This window comes from Salvelinus sp. IW2-2015, unplaced genomic scaffold, assembly GCF_002910315.2.
Source record: "Salvelinus sp. IW2-2015 unplaced genomic scaffold, ASM291031v2 Un_scaffold16513, whole genome shotgun sequence".
NCBI classification, from domain to species: domain Eukaryota; kingdom Metazoa; phylum Chordata; class Actinopteri; order Salmoniformes; family Salmonidae; genus Salvelinus; species Salvelinus sp. IW2-2015.
In genome coordinates this window covers 13,558-34,871 of record NW_019957622.1, presented here as the reverse complement: position 1 = coordinate 34,871, position 21,314 = coordinate 13,558, and the positions used below count along the sequence as shown (strand labels likewise).

The window sequence follows — 21,314 nt, the reverse complement described above, 5'->3', positions numbered from 1 at the left end:
CCACGATGGCTTATGTTTTCCTTGTGATATGGATGTGTCTTTGAGCACTTTGCCAGTACACAGACACATACATTTCCTCTTCTGGTGACTCATTTAAGCAGGATGACATTATATGTCACTCTCAATACCTCTTTCATAGTGTTGACTATGCAAGAGTTTGTAATTAGTGTTTCGTTAGCGGGGCTCAGTGTCTGTACTACTGCAGTAGCGGCAGTTTAAATGAACATGCTAATAAATATATGAATATAGCTCCTCGTAAGATGAGTAGAGCCATTGAGCACTTCAGATGGGCTCAATAGAGTGTTATACCATCAGTTCATTTGTTGAGTTAATTAGATTTCTCTTCAGTATAGAAGCCATGTTATTCRATCCCCCCAGTCAGTCAGCATTTTATCTTTGGCCTCTAGTTATGTGAATGGAACAATAATGAGTGTCTTGGCTACAAGTGGGTGTTCAGGCCGGTGATGCTCTTTGTTAAGGTGTTTGATGAATGTTTGAACTCTGTGTTGGAGACATACATGAGTTTCAAGAGCTTAATACTGTGTAAGTGCATGACATAGACTGATCAGATGAATCCAGGTGAAAGCTATGATTCCTTATTGATGTCACTTGTTAAATCCACTTCAGTCAGTGTAGATGAAGGGGAGGAGACAGGTTAAAGGATTTTTAAGCCTTGAGACAATTGAGACATGGATTGTGTGGCATTCAGAGGGTGAATGGGCAAGTCAAAATATTTAAGTGCCTTTGAACAGGGTATGGTAGTAGGAGCCAGGCGCACCGGTTTGTGTCAAGAACTGCAATGCTGCTGGGTTTTTCACACTCAAAAGTTTCMTRTGTGTATCAAGAATGGTCCACCACTCAAAGGACATCCAGCCAACTTGACACAACTGGGGGAATCCCTGTGGAATGCTTTTGACAACTTGTAGAGCAATGCCCCGACGAATTGAGGCTGTTCTAAGGGCAAGAGAGGGGGGGGTGCAACTCAATATTAGGAAGTTGTTTCTAATGTTTGGTATAGCCAGTGTATATTTCATTGAGCTCAGTCTCTCAGCAGACATAAACAGAATGTTCTTCTCCCTGTCACATTCTCAATCTCCTTTCTGCTCTTCCTATGACTGTCTTGTTTCTGAACTTCTCCTTCAATGTTGTTTCCTTAAGAATACGCCATAATACATTTCCCCTGTGATTGTGAATAAGTGGTTGACTTACTGAACCCTTTGTAGGGTGGAATTAGCCTTCCATTTTAGCAATCACCATTTTGTATTTCTTGGAAAACAGAAGTAACATTGGTTCTATTATAAAACGCATGTACTCACATACCTGGTACAATGTAATTACATAGGCTATTCCCTTATAGTTATTCCATAATAGATATGTAATGTCAAGTGTTGCATGGTGAGTGTTCAACAAGGATAAACCTGTCTCAAGAAATGGGGAAAAGAGACAGGCGCTGGGTGATTGAAGGGAAAATGGAGACGCTGTTGGAAGAGACACTCCAGTGTGGATCTCTTTTAATGGAGGCGTATGAATGGGAAATGCGGCTAGATTGCTGCCCTATTGAAAAGCCCCTTCACATTCATTGCGCCCTTTGACACTGAGGTACGTATCAGATGCCGAGCGTTTATTTCAACACAACATGTTCTCTCATAAAAGTGGCAATCTTGCTCTAGCGGCATGAAGGTTTTAGCGCACTGAGTAACAGCACCTGAAATCACACAGACACAAATGGGCCCATCCATGAATGATGGAGGCAGTCCAAGTGAAAGCACATGGCACAAAGACAGCCAGGCTGCACTCTCTCTCTCTAATGATATAATTTCCCTTCCTCCATTCCTGGTAAACAACCACCACTCTCATCTGCTGTATAKGACTCTTTGATGGGGAATACAATAGTCTTTGCTGTTGTATCATGGTGGGATCATCCAGATCCGTTCCATGCCCATGGGTACGTTGTGTTTCAGTGGTCCTAGCCTGGTTTATAGAGTTAATATAAATGCCTGGCTAGGAACCAGCCAGACTACCATTAACCTGAGCAGCACTGTGTGTGGAGGCCTGTGGAACAGCAGCCATGTGTTCCTGTATTCCACCATGGGCTTCACAGGGACTCTTTAGTCTGGCCTTGCCCAGCCCTGATAAAGCCCACACTTATCACACATGATTGATATGTTTACCTATTTGAGGCCGGCCCACTCATCATGTGTCTTATTCCTGACTGATGTGTTCTCGTTCTCTCTCCTTCCCCACCACTCTCCCTCTCTCTCTCTCTCTCCCTTTCTCTTTCTCTCTCTCTCTCTCTTCTGCACACAAACTTTATGAGTTGACTTTATATTTATATACATGTGTATGTATAAACCATCACTGTAAAACGACAATACCCGGTCATCATTCTTCCAGCCACCCGGATGCTTGATGTTGGAGGTTGATATGCTGATAGGATCCGAGGCCTTGGCGAGTTCCATTTTTCATTTGAAGCAGCCAGTCAGACACTCTTAGTCATTGTACTTGATAAGGGCACTGTGGCATGTTTTGGCTAGGCTGGGTAAAGGATTCCTACAGGTCCCCGGTTAACATGGTGAACAAAAGCCCAGAGTGAATATCCCACCCCACCTCATTCAGCTCTGTAGTAGGGCCTGCTGCTGTGAATGGATGAGGTTAGAGAGTGTTGGCTGTACTATGCATCCCTGGTTTCACTCTACAGTCCTCTTAACCCTTCCTCTTAGCCAGGAAGCTAGCAAAGTTCCATCTGGTTTTTCAAGGTTTAAGGACACTTATTATTTACAGGCATGGGAAAACAGTTTTTGTATTGAGTTATCCATTGGCGTTTATCACCCCATGTTATCATGATTGATATTTTTTATAATCTCAAAGTCAGTTTTTCTCAAAAACTATCCAATACCTTTTCAACGTCTATCTGAATCTCGTCAGTTGTCAGGGCCCATAATTCAGGTAGAACACTGAATTTAACAAATGTTTCTGTTTCTAAACCATTTTTAGATTAGGTCCACTCAACAAAGTKATGTTTTCAACGAATTTCACACAAGCGGGCAGGGGAGGAGCATGAGATGGAAGCAGTCTTTCCCCAATGAAAGCAGTGTGCAGCCAAGCCTGATATCAAGCAATAATGACACACATAGTTACATTGTTTATTTTACTATAACTGGATTACATCTCCCATCCAAATGTTGTGAATGAGATTATATATATACACTGAGTGTACCAAACATTAGGAACACCTGCACTTTCCATGACAGACTGAACAGGTGAAACCTATGATCCCTTATTGATGTCCCCTATTAAATCCACTTCAATTAGTGTAGTTGAAGGGGAGAAGACAGGTTAAAGAAGGATTTTTAAGCCTTGAGACAATTGAGACATGGATTGTGTATGTGTGCCATTAAGAGGTGAATGGGAAAGTAAAATATTAATATCCCTTGAGCATGGTGTAGTTATTAATTACACTTTGGAGGGTGTATCAATGCACCCAGTCACTACAAAGATACAGGCGTCCTTCCTAACTCAGTTGCCGGAGAGGAAGGAAACTGCTCAGGGATTTCATCATGAGTCCTATGGTGATTTTTAAACAGTTACAGAGTTTAATGGTTGTGATATGAAAAMAYTGAGGATGGATCAATGACATTGTAGTTACTCCACAATACTAACCTAAATGACAGAGTGAAAAGGAAGCCTGTACAGAATAAAAATATTCCAAAACATGCATCCTGTTTGCAACAAGACACTTAAGTAATACTGCAAAAAATGTGGCAAAGAAATTAACTTTTTGTCCTGAATACAAAGCATTATGTTTGGGGKAATCCAATACAACACATCACTGAGTACCACTCTCATATTGTCACGATCGTCGTAATGTGGAAGAGAGGAGGACCAAGGCGCAGCGTGATACGAATACATCTTCTATTTAATTATGAAGATGAACACTAAACAAACTATACAAAATAACAAAACGAACATGAAGCTATCATACAAAAGTGCAGACACAGGCAAATAGACATAGACAATAACCCACGAACTACCCAATGATTATGGCTGCCTAAATATGTTTCCCAATCAGAGACAACGATAGACAGCTGTCTCTAATTGAGAACCAATCTAGGCAACCATAGACAAACATACACCTAGACTAGACACTGCCCCATAAACATACAAAACCACCAGACAATACAAAACACATACATCCCCCATGTCACACCCTGACCTAACTAAAATAATAAAGAAAACAAAGATAACTAAGGCCAGGGCGTGACAGCTAACGCCCCCCCCCCCCAAGGTGCGGACTCCGGCCGCAAAACCTGACACAGAAGGGGAGGGTCCGGGTGGGCCTTCTCACGGCGGCGGCTCGGGTGCGGGACGTGGACCCCACTCCACCATAGTCAATACCCGCTTTGGTGGTGCCTCTGGAACGGGACCCTTACAGCGAGTCCCGGACGCGAAGACCATCCTAGAGGGCGCCACTGGACGGAGGGCAGCTCCGGACTGAAGGGCAGCGCCGGACTGAGGGGCAGCTCCGGACTGAGGGGCAGCGCCGGACTGAGGGGCAGCTCCGACTGAGGGGCAGCTTCGACTGAGGGGCGGCTCGACTGAGGGGCGGCCGGACTGAGGGGCAGCTCCGACTGAGGGGCAGCTCTGACTGGCGGGGCGGCTCCTGACTCCATACATCCCCTGCGAGGGTGTATGGAAATTATGTTACAGTTTGTTTTGCTGATGATTGCATCCAAAACATTGGCTCATCAAGGGATCTGAGATGCCGATTGGCAAGCTCCCGCTGAAAAAACCGAGGGTGGAAAGCACTTGGATGTACAACGGAATGGCATGTGTTTCCCTTTCTTAAGCAGGTCTTAAATCTTCATAAAAATCCATATGATCGGTTTTGGGAAAGATGTCTAATGAGCCAATCTGTACTTTATGCAAAAAAGTCCCACCTGTCCCTAAAAACGCACTCTCTGTGAAATGCAGCATGTGCCAAATCTTCCAACAGAGCAAGGTCAGCCATCTCTCATTCCATTTCCTTTTCCCATTGTCTTTTATAGTATTTCAACAATTGTTTCATATTTGCCTCTAATTGAACAAATTACTGATACTTTAAATGGAATATTATTGTAACAAATGCACTGATGTGGTCATATATAGTTGAAGTCAGAGAGTTTACATAAACCTTAGCCAAATACATTTAAACTCAGTTTTTCACAATTCCTGACGTTTAATCCCAGTAAAAATTCCCTGTTTTAGGTCAGTTAGGATCACCACTTTATTTTAAGAATGTGAAATGTCAGAATAATAGTGGAGAGAATTATTTTCTTTCAGCTTTTATTTCTTTCATCACATACCCAGTGGGTCAGAAGTTTACATACACTCAATTAGTATTTGGTAGCACTTGCTTTAAATTGTTCAACGGGGTCAAACGTTTTGGGTAGCCTTCCACAAGCTTCCCACAATAAGTTGGGTGAATTTTGGCCCATTTCTCCTGACAGAGTTGGTGTAACTGAGTCAGGTTTGTAGGCCTCCTTGCTCGACACGCTTTTTCAGTTCTGCCCACAAATTTTCCATAAGATTGAGGTCAGGGCTTTGTGATGACACTCCAATACCTTGACTTTGTTGTCCTTAAGCCATTTTGCCCAACTTTGGATATAACTTGGGGTCATTGTTCATTTGGAAGACCCATTTGCGACCAGGCCTTTAACTTCCTGGCTGATGTCTTGAGATGTTGCTTCAATAATATCCACATAAATCCCTCCTCATGTGCCATCTATTTTGTGTATTGCACTAGTCCCTTCTCTGCAGCAAAGCACCCCCACAACACTGATGCTGCCACCCCTGTGTCCTTCACGTTGGAGATGGTGTTCTTTGTTGCAAGCCTCCCCCTTTGTCCTCCAAACATACCATATGGCACATTATGGCCACAGTTCTATTTTGTTTCATCAGACCAGAGAGACATTTCTCCAAAAAGTACGATCTTTGTCCCCATGTGCAGTTGCAAACCGTAGTCTGGCTTTTTTATGGCGGTTTTGGAGCAGTGGCTTCTTCCTTGCTGAGCGGCCTTTCAGGTTATGTCGATATAGGACTGTGGATATACTGTGGATATAGATACTTTTGTACCCGTTTCCTCCAGCATCTTCACAAGGTCCTTTGCTGTTGTTCTGGATTGATTGCACTTTTTGCACCAAAGTATGTTCATCTCTAGGAGACAGAACGCCTCTCCTTCCTGAGCGGTATGACGGCTGCGTGTCCCATGGTGTTTTAACTTGCGTCATATTGTTGTACAGATGAAGTGGTACTTCAGGAAATTGCTCCCAAGGATAGAACAAGACGTGGAGATCTACAATTTTTTTTCTGAGGGTCTTGGCTGATTTCTTTTGATTTCCCATGATGTCAAGCCAAAGAGGCAATGAGTTGAAGGTAGGCTCTGAATACATCCACAGGTACACCTCCAATTGACTCAAATGATGTTAATTAGCCTATCAGAAGCTTCTAAATAATTTTCTGGAATTTTCCAAGCTGTTTAAAGCCACAAGTCCACTATGTATGTAAACTTCTGACCCACTGGAATTGTGATACAGTGAATTATAAGTGAAATAATCTGTCTGTAAACAATTGTTGGAAAAATTACTTGTGTCATGCACAAAGTAGATGTCCTAACCGACTTGCCAAAACTATAGTTTGTTAACAAGAAATTTGTGGAGTGGTTGAAAAACGAGTTTTAATGACTTCAATTGTGTGATAGGCCTATAGCCTGTCAAGATATGTTGCATGCATTCACAATTGAAATACAATGAAATAGAAAAATTATTTCATTATTAATGTCAGAATGTAAAGAAATGAACATGCAGTATATTTTCCCCATTCACTATGTTACGCTTGACAACAGTTCACTTATTACAGAATTTGGCACTGTGCGTACGTATAGTCATGGCTGTACATTTACGCACACTCTCAAGCAAACGTTCATATTGATAAATCTCACACTTTGCATGGAAATGATTCCACGCATGATTTACGTACAGATTTGTGCCTACAAATGATTGATAAATGAGGCCCCAGGTGTGCAACGCTCTTAGGGACTTAACCCAAAAGACTTACAGCTGTAATCAATAAATTAGCAAACATTTAAAAAAATATATTTTCACTTTGTCATTGTGGGGTATTGTGTGTAGATGGGTGAGAAACAAATATATTGAATCCATTTTGAGTTCAGGCTGTAACATGACAAAATGTGGAATAAGTCATGGGGTATGAATACTTTCTGAAGGCACTGTATTCTTGTCATATTCACCAGTCAACTCCATTACATTCAAAAGTTACTTCAACTTCAACCAGTGAATGCTAGAAATGTCTAGCTATGTTAGCTATTCTACCTGTTTGTTGTAATGAGTGCTATCATGCTAACAGCACACACTGCACATGGAAATGCATATTTTTAAGGGGTATGCAGTAGATTGATAATGATATCACTAAAGTATATTGTATCAGACATTTCAAACAACATTCCCAGCTAATGAGAAAACATGGTATTTAATTTAAGAGAATGAACAAGATTTAACAAGTCAACTTTGGGGCTAATTTGAATGGGCGCCAACGGCAGATTTTGTGGGATGTTTACATCCGTACCCCAGTACGACCCATGTGGCCGCAGTGAACGTCACTCCGTAAGGGACTATAGGATCCCCAAAGATTTTGACTATAAATGCTGATTGATAATCAGATTTTGTCTGCACTGTGTAGGTTTATTGCTAGCATATGATATGCTAACTGAGGGTGAAATTGTTTGTAGCTACACTCCTGATTCTGATTGCATAAACAACTTTTTACAGATTTACTTTATTTTAAGTGTTTTTCAACTTGAATTTGTATTTACAGTGGAGAAATGGCAGACCGTTACAAGGATGTGCAGACACACCTGCCTACCCAGGATGCTATACTTCAGCATCTCAGCAGGAAGCCCAGGTTAAAGTAAGTATGCTGCACCTACACTCAGCTCCATTCACTGTTTGATAAAACAGAGGAACTGGCCATTACTGCAAGGAGAGGTAGACTACTGACTCCTACWAGTTGTGTATTATGGAGACAGAGTTAAGGCCCACTATTCATGCAGTCAGATTGACCGAAGAAAGGCCAATGATATTTTCCACCAAATTTGACATAGATGTACCCCATCTCTCATTGTGTGTGTGTGTTTGGGTCTTATCCTTGACTGCATTGGACCCCTCTCATATCCCAGACCACCCACACTCTCACGCTTGACGAACCGGAGACAAAAAGTGCCAGGGGGTGAACACGTCCACTGGCTGCATTTTGCATGCACCACCTACCTGAGTAGAGTGGTTGGATACCCACACACGCACATCTCTAATGAGTGTGGGCCTGAAACACACACCATCCCTGGGGGAGCCCGGCACTCTGTTATGTTAACTATTGCATGCAATCCCCACTAAAGTAGTGTAAGCAGAAAGTTGAATTATTCACACTGAGTAATTAAGAGTGTCTTGTACTTCCTCCATAATTCATTGGCGTTAAAGGCCCGGTGTGTTTTTGTGTGGTAAACAGAGCTGGCATATGATGTGGTGAGAGATGAGGCAACATGACGGTTGTGCCCAGAATGGCCATGTTCTCTCATTTAGCCTGCGGGCAGCTAGGGTGACAGAGGGTGGTGTGGGAGGAGGGTGGTGGGGGGGTGGTTAGGGTTAGTCCGCTTCACCTGGTCTGGTAATTTACCCCTCCCCCACCTCTGTCCTAACTCCCACCCCTATGGCCATGTCATGAGAGGACGTATGCAATAACTAGGCCACCATCTGAATTTAAAATTGATTACATTTAGATTTTTTCCTCACTGGCCTACACACAATACCCCATAATGTCAAAGTGGAATTATGTTGTTTGAAATTTAAAAACATTTATAAAAAATGAAAATCTGAAATATCTTGAGTCAAAAAGTTGTCTACCCCTTTGTTATGGCAAGCATAAATAAGTTCAGGAGTAAAAATGTGCTTAACAAGTCACATAAGTTGCATAGACTCACTCTCTGTTCAATAATAGCGTTTAACATTATTTTTGAATGACTACCTCACCTCTGTACCCCACATATACAAGTTCAAATTCAATACAACACATTACTGAGTACCACTCTGCATATTTTCAAGCATAGCGGTGGCTGTATCATGTTATGGGTATGCTGGTAATCATTAAAGACTGGAGAGTTTTTCAGGATAAAAAAATACATGGAATGGAGCACAGCAAAATCCTAGTGGAAAACCAAACTGTTTTCCACCAGACGCTGGGAGATTAAGTCACCTTTCAGCAGGACAGTAACCTAATATTGCCAAATCTACAATGTAGTGGCTTACCAAGACGACCGTGAATGTTCCTGATGGGCCAAGTTACAGTTTTGACTTAAATCTTAAATCTACTTGAAAATGGCAAGACCTGAAAATGGTTGTCTACCAATGGTCAATAACCAATTTGACAGAGCTTGAAGAATTTTGAAAAGATTAATAGGCAAATGTTGCACAATCCAGGTGTGGAAAGCTCTTACCCAGAAAGACTCACTGCTGTAATCGCTGTCAAAGGTGCTTTTACAAAGTTTTGACTCAGGGTATCAGGTATGAAGGTAAGACCCAGATGGAGACACGTCGAATTAACAATGGTTTAATAATCCAACAGGGGCAGACAATAGACAGGTCAAGGCAGGCAGGGGGCAGTAAACCAGAGGTGGGGCAACGGTACCGGACGGCAGGCAGGCTCAGGGTCAGGCAGGCGGGTTCAGAGTCAGGACAGGCAAGGGTAAAAACAAGGAGGGCGAAAAAAAGAGAGACTTGGAAAAGCATGAGCTAAGAACAAAAACGCTGGTTGAAAACTGGCAACAGACAAACAGAGAACACAGATATAAATTCACAGGAGATAATGGGGAAGATGGGCGACACCTGGAGGGGTGTGGGGACAATCACAAAGAAAGGTGAAACAGATCAGGGTGTGACACAGGGGTGTGATTGCTTATGTAAAATAGATATTTCTGTATTTCATTTTCAATACATTTAGAAACATTTCTAAAAACATGTTTTCACTTTGTCATTATGTGGTATTGTCTGTAGATGGGTGAAAAAACAGCTAAATTGTCACGTCCTGACCTTAGAGATCCTTTTTATGTCTCTGTTTTGGTTGGTCAGGGCGTGAGTTTGGGTGGGCATTCTATGTCTGGTGTTCTATGTTGTCCTTGTGTTGTATTTCTGTGTGTTTGGCCTGATATGGTTCTCAATCAGAGGCAGCTGTCTATCATTGTCTCTGATTGAGAATCATATTTAGGTAGCCTGTTCCCACCTGTGTTTGTGGGTGGTTGTTTCCGGTTTAGTGTTTGTGTCACCTTTCAGGACTGTGCATTTGTCGTGTTTGTCGTGTTTGTTGTTTTGTTTAGTGTTGCATATTTTGTAACACAACAACATGTGGAATAAGTCAAGGGGTATGAATACTTTCTGAAGGCACTGTATTATGTTGAGTACATTCTCTGAACATAATGTCAATATAATGTTCTGAGAAGGTTACAAGCCAACCATGCATTATTTCCATTGTACAATGTATCGAATAGACTTCAGTTAGATGATACATGAGCCTGTTTTATTCGATTAGACAAGGCAGAGAAATATTCATATAAATGATCTTCATATTGCATAACTTCTAGTGATTAGACCATGATGGTGTTTGTTATAGAATTTGCAAAAGGGTCCTGGTAATTTGGATAAAAGTCTTAATTGGCATGTGATAGATTGACTGGGCTCAGAGTTTAGACGGAAGGCGGCAGACGATTGCAAGGCTTTAGAGAGGCTATTGATTGTACATACTTACAAACGCTCCCACCCAAACTAAGAGGAGGGCTTAAAAGTGCAAGGCAAATTAGTCACGACTTGTCAATCATTTACACTAAGATGTATGCTGAGGGATTCGCTGCTTCAACTCCAGACTGCTCCTTTTAATGGAAAAGAGAAAAGGCTGAATTTAGAGGAATCTTTATAGATCTGTCTTTTTACTACAACCCCCTCCGTTCAGAGACAAATGGGATTAGCTCAACTAATTGAACTTCTGGATCTGAGCACTATGTCATCAGTCTCTAAGTGGTTATTGGACCAGAATGAGGTAAGGGACATTCTGTGTTGTGAGATTCTTCAACCGTACAACACACATACCAACACGTACACATACCGTGTAATATGCTCGGCTGTGGCTAGAACTAGTGAGAAACTGCCCTTTTGGAGAAAGTTCAGAGAATTATCAGTAACAGTAAATTAATGCACACACACATTTGTACATTTCTCTGTGTAACTGCTTATGTCTACTGGAGAGACGAGCAGAGAGCTGCAGTACGCGGGAGCTCTCAGCGCTCTGATTCCATCTGTCAGGTTCCTGAACCGCCGGCCCACTCCAGCTCACCAGGCCGACCCCTCCCCCACACAGCCCACTGCTCTATACAACACAAGAAGTCATCCCAGAGCCGTTTAAAAGGTCAGCAGGACTACACTACAGCCTGCCTTGACATTTGATTGGCAGAGGTAAATATCTTCGAGTGGTTGAGATGGGCCGAGTCCTCGTGCACTGCTTCAAAGAGCAATGTGAATGAGAGATACGCTGGGTTGCTTCCTCCGGTTGAACTCCTATTCACTGGGTCTTCTTTTAACAGGGCTTTACTGAAGCTGTATAGACCTTTTGGGTTATTATTAGTCTCTCACTACAGACTACCATTCATTGTCTCTGACAGCATCCTGTTTTGATATGCAGATATATGCTGGCTGGTCAAATTGCTAGTTATGTTTATATGGAGGTGGACAACCTTGAGAGGTTTGTGTGTACGTGCGTTTGTGCGTGTAGTTAAATTATTCATCTGGTGTGGATGTGTATTGTGTTGTGACCTCAGCAAGGACAGGAGGGCACCATGGTGGGTCATCTGGGCCCTGCCACCTGCCAGTCCCTTCCCCTCCTTCCCCCCTCCGCCTCTCCAGCCCACTCCCTCTGGCCACCGCCTTGTGTGCAGCGTGCTCTGGCGGCTAAAGGCGCTCGTTAAAGGCCATAACTTATCTCACGTTTGAAGCTAATGGGAGGAATACTGGCCGCAGTGAAAAATAAATGACACCCCCCCCCCCTCTCCCTGCCCTCCTAACCTGCAGCGTAATATAGCAGCGGTGAGGGTATGCATTACAGATCTGAGGCCTTAGAATTTATCTGTGCTGCACTACGCTGACTGATGCATTTGAAAATAATGTACTGGAGCCAGAGCATAACAGGGACCCCGTAACTAATGGAGAGCTCTCGCCCCGTGGCCGCCACTGTATATCATTCAGCTGTACTACCTCATCAAGCCCCGGCCCTGCACATAGTGCAATATATCCCCTCTCCGTCCTTCCTTCTTTCTCTCTTTTTAATTCTCATTCTCTCTCATGATGCCCTCTTACTAATTAATACATAAGCGTACCTTCATAATGTGCTGGTGTTGCTCTCTGTGAACGAGGAGCCGTATTAACAGTTCAGATTGATGCACCAAAGTCTACTCTGAGCGCCATCATTGTGTTTCYTTCATAATAACTGAGATGTTTTGAGGCCTAGTTACCGAGTCATTTTCATTTGACCAATCAGATATCAGAGCATAAGTATAGGGGTAAGGTGACTAGGCAACAGGATACATGATAAATGTACAGTGGCAAGGGTTGTTCTCTATAATGGTTGAATATGTAAAAACATTTGAAAGATTGGTGGAGTGGGCCAGATCAGAGTAGATRAACAGGTTGAATATGCAGGTTGAATCACTTTTCAAGCACATTATAACTGCTTGATCATTTATCTTTTATCTATTTCCTCTCACTCGTTTCACCTCCCTTTTCACAGCAAATTTTTATTTAATGGTGTTTATGTTTAATAGCTGTATCAGACAGTAGCCGCCGCTCACTGCCCTTTTCCAGCCAAATCAAGGTAAAGAAAGAGGGAAAGGCCAAATGAATTTCATCCAGCGAGAGGTCAGAGAAACAGACAGAGAGTACATAGCAATGTCTTTTCCCCAGTAGGCAGTGGGAGATACAATGCTAATAAGATCATAAGAGAAGAGGAGAGGCCGCACCCCCGGGACGACCATAAAGAGTTTCAGTATATTTTTTAAAAAGTAAACACCCTGAAAAAATGATGATGTCTGCTTTGAAATGCATTAATAATCAGGAGTGGACTGTTTTGTTCTAGGATGTGAAATAGGATTGAAATTCCCTAGTCTTGGGGAGGGCAGGACTGGGCGAGAGAGGGGGGTAGTGGTGGGGAGTTGGGGCCTTAGAGAGAGTTAAAGAAAGGCAGAGGGTGGAATAAGAAGTGTGTTGGTGTGAGCGAGGTTGAGGAGGCCTCTTCCTTCCTGCTCTCTTTCCGTCTTACTTTCCGTCCAGGTGCACAGGGCAGGGGGAAGAGAAGACAGGAAGAGGCTCTCATTATTTCTGGTTTCCGTTTTCTTTKAATGGAATGTTCTGGATGGTGGTGGGTATTTGAACCCTCAGCGTGTTTCCCATGTTCCTCTCTCCGTGATAACGCCTGTTCTAAAACAAAAATGCCTCTGACTCACTCTTAGGAAGAGAGGAGGAATATGAGGAATATTTGAACAGTTATGGCCTATCTTAGAGCATGATGAAAAAGACTTCAAAAGCTTTGTCTTTCTCTCCCCTTCTATCCTAATCGGAAATTCATAGAATAACTAATGGAATGAAACCTGTAGGAAGTGTGCCATTTTCCCCCCTTTCTTATATAATACATCAGAACATTTTGGTGTTGTGCTGAGTTTATAATACAGTAGAATCCTTAAGTGGAGGAAATCTCTATTATTAAAGTGTAATATAATTATAATGCTTTGTAATTGGAGAATGCATTGCGGTGTGTAATAAAAGACTGTGTGGTGGTCAAGTGCAGTCTCAAGCAGATTCTCCGCCCCTGTTGATGTATGAAGGTCAGACGTCAGCATTCCCGCTGCCTAATCTCTCTGTATATACATATAGGCAACGGATCTGGGCTGATTCCATACTGAAGACCTGGCCCACTGTCTACCATACCGGAAATACCTGTTTGTCATCACAAATACAGAATTCACTTAAATTAATTTTAGTAACTCGTCTGTAACCTTGGTAAGGTATTACTAATTAGATTATCCTTATTGGATTGTTTATTTGGTTTCGGTCCTAATCAATGCATTTTTATTTACTTTCATTACATTTTGGCACATCGTCAAGTGTTATGATCCAGATATCTGTAGGACTAGTACTTTATATGGAGACAGATGGCCGAGGTCCCTATAGTTGGTTGGTTGGATTGACTGAGTGATTGATGTAAATAATAGATTGGCTCATCCATCCTCCAGTAGTTGTGAGGATCCAGGGAGAGAGCTTTAGGGCTCGGCCATGTGTCGATGTCACTGAGAGGCAGGCAGGCAGGACGCCCGGRCAGACTGGGATTTCATTGTGACTGAGCATGTGCGGCTGGCTGGTGGTTTCAGTGTTGTGACAGGCCAGGCTGAGGCAGGCGGGTGGCCAGCCCAGGGGAAGCGGTCGATCAGGTCGGTCAGACCTATTTTCTGACTGACTTCCTCTGTGAGGGGGAGATGGGCCGTGTGAGGTGCCACTGATCAGGACAGAGAAGGTGACCCTGGGGAGGGAGTATAGGTACTGTAGGCAGAGCAGCAGGTCAGAACTGAGCCACTGACCAGGACAGAGAAGGTGACNAACTGAGCCACTGACCAGGACAGAGAAGGTGACCCTGGGGAGGGAGTATAGGTACTGTAGGCAGAGCAGCAGGTCAGAACTGAGCCACTGACCAGTCAGTCCACCTAGAGGGAGATGGAGCTTCTTGTAAGCCCATCGTCACTCTGTGTTTGACTCTGTCTGGACACAGGCCTGGTTCTGTTTCAACCCCACACTGAAACCTCTTCAGCAGCAGCCCAATGGTTGAACTTCAGTTAGTATGGCTCTAAAGCACTCTTCACTGGGCTGACAACCTGGCACTCTCACTAAGCAAACAGTAGATGGGCTCTGCTCTACTCTTCTCTTCCCTGCCTGAATAGTCTTCTCTCATGGCAGTGTGATCCAGCCAGCCAGGCCCACCTAAAGCGCTGTAATGGCTGTGTGTGAAAAGGGTTTGCTGGGAATGGTTTTAAAYGGTGGAGAGCTCTGAAGAGGCCGACTGTCGGACAGATAACACCTAACAGCCTGCCGTTAAAAGGTTGACTGTGCTGTGCTGGAATGGAGGTGTCCTATAGTCGGCCCAATTTCAGCTAATCCACCACGCCTGATTGTTTGCTGAAGTGCACATTTGGGGTGGACATTCATTAGTCCTCCACTGGTGGTTTATACCATGATTTCCTTTATTTTGGTCTTTTTCAACAGTTTTTTATTTTTTTATTTTTTATTTTTTTATACATGGGCTATCATTTATAATTTCCCCAAGCTACTGAATCTCATCTACTCTGGCTTAATTTAGACCGTCCTCCCAACATCAGAGTGCATATCCTATTTTTTGGGGACGCTTACAAATAACATGGAGCATCTCAATGTGAAAGCATTATCCAAATTGCAATTGGTAAATGTTGCGCTAGATTTATTTTGGTACCTCATCTGCAACAGCCTCAGTACCCAGACACAGTCTCTGCCCCCCCTCCCCCCGGCCTGTGCTTTGATGTGGGTTATCAGTGAGCCCCATCGCCCCCGTCCCCCCGCCACCCTCCCAGCCCCTCCGTGTCAGCACCTTTTGAAGTAGCCTATGTGCACTTCCAAATATCATTTTTAATAAGGAGTCATTATCATTTAGATTTCTTGCTGAATGAGAAGAGTGACCTCTGGTATTTATCTGGTGGTGGGGGTCATGGTGATGATGTGTGAATGGTGCTGTGGTGGTGGCAGGCAGACAGATATGGCTCATTGACATTAAGCCAAAATGCTTACTATGTCCATTCTGGGAAGATTGGGTGGAAGCCACTTATATGGGGAGCTGTATACGGTGGCAGTCATTCACATCTCTTTTCTGTCTGGAAATCAGAATATCTTCTCTAGCAGTTCCCTGAGCAAGTCAGTTTGGGTCTAAGCACTCTGGTCTGCATACTAGTAGTTAAGTAAATCAGTAGTTATTTAGAACGTACTGTAGATRTAGCTTGTTGGAGATGCGTGTGTGTACGTACGTGTGTAGTGGTGGGGAGACTTATTATGAAGCTCACCTTCCCTGAATAATGGCATTACAGAGCAGGTTGGGGGACTGGCCTTGGCTGTGTTGGGCTGTGTAAGGCAGGGAGGGTAGCAGCTGCGCCCTCACACACAAGGCTCCTCTAATTTGGTAGAGCTCACCATGGACTCCCTCCACCTCSTTGAAGGAGAGTCTCAAGAACTAATATCATCCTATTTTTATCAGGCAGTGAGTGAGCGGAGAGAAGTCCCAAGGCCCTGACAGGACAAAGAGCCTCTCCACATGCCTCCCTCTTTAATATCTTTCTGTGGACCAGGTCGCAATTAGCATGTTAATGAAGGGATCTGAAACCTCTAAAGATCAAGACAATAGGAGTCCTTTCTGGGCGCCTGAAGATAACAAATAACCTTTAAYGGAAATTACCWGATGAAATGTACAGYGTTTATCGTGTGAAATRCTCATTTTTAAGAGTAATCTACGAAACGCTGGCGTTAATCTTTTTCTTTATGCTTTTGAGCCCCTGCCTGCCTCTAGCTTATTTTGGTTAATTACATTGAGRACACTTTATGCTTGTCTCTTTTAAAAACGTCTTGCGGTTATCTGCGTATTCTCCCTGCCCTACTTGATGTTGGTGCATGCTGGCTAAGCTGTGAGAGGATCATTTAGGAGCCCTGGTGCTGCAGCTTTGTCACAGCGGTGAGAGATCAAAGAGACCCCTAATGCTCAGATTCAGGAAGAAGAATACCAAAATCACATGTCTGCCTGGCAGGCCTGGTGTTGGTAGCATTGGGTCAACTCAAGATATGAGGAGTGTGTTACAAGCCCTTAAAACCACACAGATTTTCACACATGTCCATATGCAGTGGAACCTGCTGGACTGGGCTGACCCTGTGTAGGTGTAGAGGGTTAGTATTAGTACAGGGTAATGTAATAACATATGCCATTTAGCAGATGCTTTTATCCAAACGACTCTAGTCATGCGTGCAGACATTTACATATGGTTCTGGGAATCGACCCACCATTTTGGCGTTGCAAGCCCATGCTCTACCAACTGAGCTCCAGAGGTGGTAGAGGCAACAACAATGCCTTGATGCAACGGTCCGATGTGAACAAATAAATGGGTTGAAACCCCCCTGGCAGAGGGCAGGTAGAGGAGTGAGCGTCAGATGGGGTTGGGGAGGCACAATGCTGGGTTCAAAGCACCTGTTGAAGAAGACACTGGAAGGACTGTCCTCTACAGAGAACCCCTGATTCACTGTTCAGTCAACCAGTTAGCAGAGGCTTCCTGGAAAGGCACGATGTGCACACCGCACACACACACACACACACACACACACACACACACACCACACACACACACACACACACACACGTCAGCCAGGCCCAGACGATACCTGCAGCGTCAGCAGCACCCCAGCTCTCCGCATGAACTGCCCCAGGCCACATATCCAGACAGACAGACAAGGCAGACAGGCCCAGCCTCTGTCTACTCCTCCATCTATCACTCACTCTCATCTCCTCCTCCTCTCCATCTCCTCCTCATCATTTCTCCTTCCCCCATCTCCTCCCCTCTCCCTCCTCTCCTCTCCCCCTATTCCTCTCCTCCTCATCATTTCTCCTCCTCTCCATTCCTCTCCTCCATCCCCATTCTTCTCTCCTCCATCTTCTCCTCCCCACTCTCTCCTCCTCCCATCTCCCCTCCTCCCATCCCTCTCCTCTTCCCAATTCCTTATCTCCTCTCCTCTTCCCAATCTCCTCTCCTCCTCCTCCATCTCCTCTCCTCCTCCCTCTCTCTCCTCCCTCCCCATCTCCTCCTCCTCCTCTCCTCCTTCTCCCCATCATTTTCCTCCTCGCATCTCCTCTCCATCTCCTCTCCTCCTTCTCCCTATCTCTTCTCTCCTCCTATCTCTTCTTCTCCCCATCTCCTGTCTCCTCTCTCCTCTCCCCATAATTTCTCTTCCTCTCCCATCTTCCTCTCTATCTCCTCTCCTCCCATCTCCTCTCCTCCTTCTCCCTCTCTCTCCCTCCTCCCCATCTTCTCTCCTCTCCTCCCATCACCTCCTCCTCCCCATCTCTTCTCCTCCTCCCCATCTTCTCTCTCTCCAATCTCCCTCTCTCCCATCTCCTTCTTCTCCCATTTCCTTTTCTCCTCCTCCCTATCTCCCTCCTCCTCCTCCTCCATCTCCTCCTCCTCCTCCTTTCCTTTCTCCCCATCATTCTCCTCCCGTCTCCTCTCCATCTCCGCTCCTCCTTCTCCCTATCTCTTCTACTCTCCCTATCTCTTCTCCTCCCTGTCATCTCCTGTCCTCCTCTCCTCCTTCCCCCATCATTTCTCTCCTCCCCATCTCCTCTCCTCCCCATCTCCTCCCCATCTCCTCTCTCTCCCCTCCTCCTATATCCTCCCTCCTCCACATCTTCTCTCCTACTCCTCCCCCTCCTCTCCTCCCCCCATTCCTCTCCCCTCGCCACTCTTCTCCTCCTCCCCACTTCTCTCCTCCTCCCCATCTCTTCTCTTCACCCTATCTCCCTCCTCCCAACCTCCTCTCCTCCTCACATCTCCTCTCCTCCCATCTTCCTCCCTCCTCCCCATCTCCTCTCCTCCCCATCTCTTCTCTTCCTCCCCATCTTCTCTCCTACTCCTCCCCATCTCCTCTCTTCCTCCCGATCTCCTCTCCTCCTCACGATCTCCTCTCCTCCCCATCTCCTCTCTCTCCTCCCTATATCCTTCTCCTCCTCCCTATATCCTCCCTCCTCCTCCCTATATCCTCTCCTCCTCCTCCACATCTCCTTCCTCCTCCCATCTCTTCTCCTCTCCCCATCTTCCTCCTACTTCTCCCCATCTCCTCTCTTCCTCCCTATCCCCTCTCCTCCCAATCTCCTCTCCTCCTCACGACTCCTTCTCCTCTCCTCCCATCCCTCCCCTCCCCCACGATCTCCTCGTCCGCCTCCCATCTCCTTTATCTCTTCCTGTCTCTTACTACTAGCTCAATGTTTTCCTCTGTATTCTCYCTGTCAGTCCCATGCCAGTTGAATGGATTTCTAATATCTGTGCATGGACATGGTTGTGTGTATGACTCTGTGCTTATAAGAAATAACCTTTAACCTTTGGTAACCTTGTTCATATCAATCAGGGTACATAATGTAGTTATTATACAAAATGTACATTGAATGCGTGCGTGAGAGAGGGGTTTGTACACCCACATTTCCATGGAACTGAATTCTTCAAATATCTTCCCAGTTTAGCCCTGGCAGGTAAGACCTCACACAGATGTCAGGCGAGGTAAAGCTGCCCCTGTAATATTGCTAGGAGGCGGGAATAAAACGGTGTGAATTATCTGTCAAAGCATCAGCCCAGTGAGCTGTGTGGCCAGTTCATTAAACTGCTGACAGTACCATTAATATTAGTGTGCCTTTAAAACCCCAGCATCAAATCAGAACCACCCAGGGAGATGTGAGGTGGTTCAGCTTTTAGGGGGGAGTGATCTGAATTGTAATGGGCTGTAGGAGGATAGGTGGTGGAGGTCTATAATAAAGTCTCTTTTAAAACCTCTTTTTGGAAATGGGAATTATATGGCACTGCTGGCATTATAGAAAGCAAACCTTAGAAAACTGGTGAGATGGACATGTCATGAATGAATGTTTATCATCATGCCAAGCATTAGGCTAAAATGTCCCTGATGCATAACTTCTTGCCTAATTCTGATTTTGAAGAAAAGAACTCCTGGACTTTCCATCACATTTAGACACTGTGTGCATTTGGTAGTTGCCACATACTTTTTCTGTGATACAAATTTCCAGTGAACTAAAAGATGATAACCTTGTAGTGTGCATTCTCTTGCAGTAACCTGCACCAAAAGATAGCTTATTCTTGTTTGCTTTTACTTTTCATATTTGGTGTGATAGCAAACTTTTAGGACATGGGGATTACCAAGATGGTATGCTGCGCGTATACAGAACGAAATGCATTTTTCGTGTGGAAAACAGGAAAGAAATGTGTTGCTTTGATGTTAGCCATAAAACCATTTTATTTTTTATTTTTTAAGGATGAATACTTTGGATGTACACAGAGTGGTGTGACAGTTGTAGAGAGCTCTCACCGTTGCTGTCCAGCAGTGCCTGGGTCCACGCATTTACCATGTATCCTCCCACCACTCTGTCTACCAGAGTAGCTTTTACTCTCCTCTGAGGAGGGAGAGATKCCTCTTGTTCTCTTTACGACAGATTTTTAATACTGTTCCTCTGACTACATTTGTAGAGAGCAAATGCTTTGATGAAATATGGGACAAACACTATACACATCATGTTTTTCATCTGTAGTAGTATAGCCTTGAAATGGACTCTACAACATATCATTTATCTGATATAGTCCTGTACTTGCTTTTGGACTGTCTAAAAAAACTGCCCATTGATTTCAAAATATTTATTCCATCCAGTATCTTGGTGAATTTACATTAAATAAAATAAGTTATGACATTAATTTGATAAGCAACTGAGGGGTATATAATTGGGACATCCAGGGGAAATTACATCTTAATTATATTCACTGACACTTACCATGCAGTGTCAATTGGCTGGTAATAAAGAACAGGACATGCATTTTATCTGTGTAACATTGTTTGATTACAAATCTGTCTGTTGGGTAACTTGGGTTAATTGAGTTTATGAAATTAGAAGTTGTTCTTCATGAATTAAAATGTTTCCTTTCTTACATCTTGAAGTTCTCAACACTGTCAGTTGTATTGTATAGTAAGCATGGTGTATAGCAGGATTTGATGCATGTATTGTGTTGAGGTCAGCTATTGTACTGTGATGTACAGTTTCATCTTCCAAAGCCTATTGAATTGTGACACATTTGCTTCTGGGTGACTGGCCTTGCTTTCGTCTACACTGTGACTCTCAATAGCAGAGGCTAATTTGGCTTTGGGAAATGGATTCAAAACTAACCCAGCAACAAGCAGCAGTGGAGCTTTTCTGGGAAATTGATATGTACTGTATCTTCTGTCACAAAAATGTAATCTTGTACCTGAAATTGGCACATCTCCTCTGAGATGTGCCTCTCTTGATAGTTCGACATGTGAGTGCAAACTGTATTGTATTTGGTGTTTTACTGTGATAGACGACTTTGATGTTCA

General features: G+C 44.0%; 1 long non-coding RNA gene across 2 annotated transcripts in view; it reads left to right on the top strand.

Moving 5' to 3' along the window:
• Positions 1–21,314, top strand: part of LOC112080808 (uncharacterized) — a 61,656-nt gene that overhangs the window by 32,971 nt on the left and 7,371 nt on the right. For both annotated transcript variants that reach the window (XR_002896231.2, XR_002896230.2), the window contains one exon: positions 7,870–7,962. This is a non-coding gene — a long non-coding RNA (uncharacterized lncRNA). The remainder of the gene's footprint in view (positions 1–7,869; positions 7,963–21,314) is intronic.